This window comes from Oratosquilla oratoria, chromosome 6, assembly GCF_046742065.1.
Source record: "Oratosquilla oratoria isolate Oo_2021 chromosome 6, ASM4674206v1, whole genome shotgun sequence".
Taxonomy (NCBI): Eukaryota; Metazoa; Arthropoda; class Malacostraca; order Stomatopoda; family Squillidae; genus Oratosquilla; species Oratosquilla oratoria.
In genome coordinates this window covers 45,834,214-45,839,213 of record NC_134782.1, presented here as the reverse complement: position 1 = coordinate 45,839,213, position 5,000 = coordinate 45,834,214, and positions in this window count along the sequence as shown.

Sequence of the window (5,000 nt, the reverse complement as noted above, 5' to 3'; positions counted from 1 at the left end):
GTAGGTGTAAGAGTAGTGGGAGTAGGAATAAGAGTAGGAGTAGGCGTAGTGGGAGGAGGAGTAAGAGTAGGAGTAGGAGTGGTGGGAGTAGGAATAAGAGTAGTAGTGGGAGTAGGAGTAGTGGGAGTAGGAGTAGTAGGAGGAGAAGGAGTAAGAGGAGGAGGAGGAGTTGGATGAGTAGAAACAGGAGTAGGAGTAGGACTAAGAGTGGCAGGAGTAGTAGTAGGAATAGGAATAGTAATGGGAATAGGAGTAGAAGTAGCAATAAAAGTAGAAGTAGGAGTGGAAATAGGAGTAGTAGTAGTAGTAGGAGTAGGAGGAATAGGAGGAGTAGGAGTAGGAGGAGTAGGAGGAGTAGGAGGAGTAGGAGGAGTAGGAGTAGGAGTAGGAGGAGTAGGAGGAGTAGGAGGAGTAGGAGTAGGAGGAGTAGGAGTAGGAGTAGGAGGAGTAGGAGGAGTAGGAGTAGGAGAAGTAGGAGGAGTAGGAGTAGGAGGAGTAGGAGGAGTAGGAGGAGTAGGAGGAGTAGGAGGAGTAGGAGTAGGCAGAGGAGTAGGTTGAAGCCTCCTTTGTCCTCGGCTGGGAAACTCGTTTCTCCTTAGGGTCCATTTAAGACGCGGGAGGTCAGGCCAGGTCAGCCGGCCCGCCTCGACCCACAGTCTCGACGGCGTAAAAAACTTGGATGGCTGGGGGATTGGGTCACGGCAGGTGCAAGGGAGGGGGAGGGGTAGGGGGAAGGGGAGGGGGAGGGGAGGGGGAAGGGAGGGGGGAAGGGGGGGAGGGAAGGGAGGGGTAAAAAGAGTGGATAAGTTTGCTGACGTAAGAAGCGTGAAAGGAAATGAGAGAGGAAAGAGAGAAGGGACGAAAGAGCTACGGAAGGAGGGAGAGAGGGAGGGAGGGAGGAAGAGAGGGAGGGAGGGAGGGAGTTACGGTGCTAGGGAGGGAAGGAGTGAAGAAAGGTGGGAGAGTAGGAGGGGGCAGGTAGGGAATGATAGGGAGGGAGGGAAGGAGTAAAGAAGGGTGGGGAAACGGGTTGAAGGGTTGAAGAGGGGGAAGGAGGGAGGGAAGGAGGGAGGGAAGGAGGGAGGGAAGGAGGGAGGGAAGGAGGGAGGGAAGGAGGGAAGGAGGGAAGGAAGGAGGGAAGGAGGGAGGGAGGGAAGGAGGGAGGGAGGGAAGGAGGGAGGGAGGGAAGGAGGGAAGGAGGGAAGGAGGGAAGGAGGGAAGGAGGGAAGGAGGGAAGGAGGGAAGGAGGGAAGGAGGGAGGTGATGGTGAAGGTAGAGTGGAGGTCAGTGAGGGAGAGGATGTGGAAGGGTGGAGGGACTGAGGGAGCGGGGATTAAATGAGAGTGGAAGGGAGTGAGGGAGTGATGTTTCATAGGGATAGAAAGGGAGAGATAGAGGGAGGGGTGGAGGGGAAGTGGGAGTGGGAGGGAGAAAATGGGAGTAAAGAGAAGAGAGTATGAGGGAGAGAGAAGGTCATTATGGGGAGGAGGGAGGGAGGGAGGGAAGGAGTGAAGGAGGGAAAGAGGGAGGGAGAGAGGGAGGGAGGGAGGGAGGGAGGGAGGGAGAGAGGGAGGGAGGGAGGGAGGGAGGGAGGGAGGGAGGGAGGGAGGGAGGGGGAGAGGGAGGTGAGGAAGGGGGAAAGGGAGGGAGGGAAAGAGGAACGGAGAGAGGGAGTGAGGAAAGGAGAGAGGGAGGAAGGGAAAGAGGAATGGAGGGAGGGAGTGAGGGAAGGAGGGAAGGAGAGAGGGAGAGAGGGAGGGAGGAAAGGAGAGAGGGAGAGAGGGAGGGAGGAAAGGAGAGAGGGAGGGAGGAAAGGAAAGAGGGAGGGAGGAAAGGAGAGAGGGAAAGATGGAGTGAGGGAGAAAGGGAGGTGAGGGAGGGAGAGGAGAAAGGAGAATGTAAGGGAGAGTGTAATTGAGGATGGGAGAGTGGAGGGGAGTGTGGGAGGGAGAGAGAAAGTGGGACAGGAAAGGGGAAGAAGGAGGGAATGAAAGAGGGAAGGAAGGAGGAAAGGTGGGAGAGAAGGAGGGAGGGAGGGAGGGAGGGAGGGAAAGAGGGAAGGAAAGAGGGAAGGAAGGAGGGAATGAAAGAGGGAAGGAAGGAGGGAAGGTGGGAGAGAAGGAGGGAGGGAGGGAGGGAGGGAGGGAGGGAAGGAGGGTGGGAGGGAAGGTGGGAGGGAAGGTGGGAGGGAAGGAGGGAGGGAGGGAGGGAGAATTGTGGTACAAGAATGTTTGACCTTGGCAGAAATATCTATATACGAGTGTATGACCCAATTGATATACACATACACACCAGACACGAATATAGTAAATGTGCGTTTGTGTGTGTGTTTGTGTTGCATGTGTGTTCGTGTGCGTGTGTGCGTGTGCATGTGTGTATCTATGTGCACGAATGAGAGAGAGAAAGAGAGAGAGAGGGGAGAGGGGGGAGAAGAGAGGGAGGGGAGGAGTATGTACTGAGAAAGGTTGGCTGGATACCTTGCATCGCTCCGGGGTTAATCTCACAAGAAGACCCGAGCAATGAAGAACACCTACCTGACGCGGAGGTACACCGCCTCTGCCCACCCACGCGAAGTCCAACAGACACCTCCTGTGAGATCGAGGGACCCCGCGAAGAACCAGCTCCCTCACCATCTCTCAAGGAGTTCCTGCAACTTCTGTCGGGGGATCTTTGGGTTCAGGCAAGAGAGAAAGGAACATTCCTTGCATTGTTACTTTGCTATTCCCCCTTTTTCTGGTCGTGGGATCTTCCCAACATCCTGGAGGTCCTCCTAAGAAGGGCTGAGGTGGAGAAAGGCAAGAAGGATCAGCCTGATTAGCCCAACTGTGAAAATAACGGAAAAAGAATCTGTCACGGTTATTTTGCCCAAGCAGGTGAGGTGTGGAATGGATGCAGTAGAACCGCGGGCCGCGTCGGGGAACAACAGACCTTCCGTCGCGAGTCTGGAAGGACGAGAATGTGCTGCGCCGTCGCTGGGCCGTGGTGGAGGCCCTGAGGCACTCCACTTTTTTAGCTCGAGCTCTGACTGACTGCCCGGCGCACTTGTCCGAATGGCTTTACATCAGAATCAGCAGAGCTGATGATGTCAGAGGTAGAGACGTTTAAATAATATAGAACAAGGTAATACAAAAAGAAACAAGACCCCTTTCAATCATGTGTACACATATACGTACATACACATACACACACCTCATATGTGTATATGTATATTATATTATATATACATATATATATACATATACATATATATATATATATATATATGTATATACACATACATATATACATATATTTGTACAACACTGAATAGGTCCCAGTGATTAGAGGTACATTTTAACATCCGCAATGCACTTTGATTCTAAGCCATCACGGCCGACATGCAGAAATTAAAATGTGGTATTGCCAAGGACTCGAACCCAGCATCCTAATGACAAGTGCGGCAGTGACTTACCAACTTTGATAGCCTAGTTGGTAAGTCACTGCCGCACTTGTTAAAAGAATGCTGGGGTTCGAGTCCTTGGCAGTACAACATTTCAATTTCTGCATGTCGGCCGTGATGACCTAGAATTAAAGTGTATTGTGGTTGTTGAAATATATTATATGTATATATGTATACGTATATGTATATGTATAATATGTATATATATGTGTGCATATATATGCATATACATATATATACATGTGTATATATATACATATATATACATATACATATACATACATATACACATATACCTATACATACCTAGACACATATACCTATATATATACATATACACATATATACACACACATCTATATACAGATTATACATATACATATACGTATACATATATACATATATATATATTATATACAAATATGTATATATATATATATATATGTATATACGTATTATATACTATACATATGTTTATATACATATATGCATATATATATACATACTGTATATACATATATATACATACTGTATATGCATATATATATACAGATATGCATATATATACATATATATATTATATATATATATATATATATATATATATATATATATATATGTGTATACACAGAATCGTGATAAATGGTTGGAACGAAGAGATATTGGTTTCCGGTATGTGTAAGTGGTAACTTAAAAAGATCAAGAGCGACTGTGTCGAATGATTTAGAAGGTGGTAAGTTAGAATTGGAACATGACTGCTGATCTGACCTTTGTGAATTGCGCAGGTGTGGTATTTGTCAATGTACGCGTGTATATCCTTCTTCATGGTTAACCAGAAATAGTGCAGTCTGGCTTGTGTAACGCAATTTTCCTTGCCAAGTTGTGCAGCAGTATGTGAATCGAATATAAGCTTTAAAAGTTTTGGAATGAGGTCCGTAGGGACTACAAGTTGAGACACTAATCTGTTGGGTTCATGTTTGTTATTGTTGTTTTGTGATAATGTCATCCACTAACGTATAATTGGCTGAAAGCAGAGAAATGTCATTAACACGGCAAGTTTCTGGCATACAGAGTACAGTATTGTGCTTGGAAAACTCTTATGTGTATCTTTGTAGATTCACAGGGGCTGATAAGTACTGCGTGGGTATGTTTGAGAGTAGATAACACTTCCGAGACTGGGGCGGATTTTGTGTTGATATCCTCTAAAAGGGGCAAGAAGTTGTCCTCAGACAGTGAAAGTTCAACGTTTTTTACTGTTTTGTCCTTAGTTTTGCTGATTTGGACATGCGGGAGGAGTTAGTGCGTCTGTTACGCTTCGAACGCATGTCCACAGCCGTCAGTGAAATAGTAGAGTTAAACCTGTGGGAATGTGTCTGTGTGGCGGTGCCATTTGAGTTAGCAGCTGGTGCATCCTCATATGATGCTGAAGAGTGAATTTGAGCGGTGGGTGGAGAATTAGTTGACGACAAATCAAGTTTTGCCTGCTCGGCCACGTGAATGTGGTTGACTTTGTGGGAATTTGCTGATGTCAATGCAGGGAGGAAATGATTAGCAGAAATGA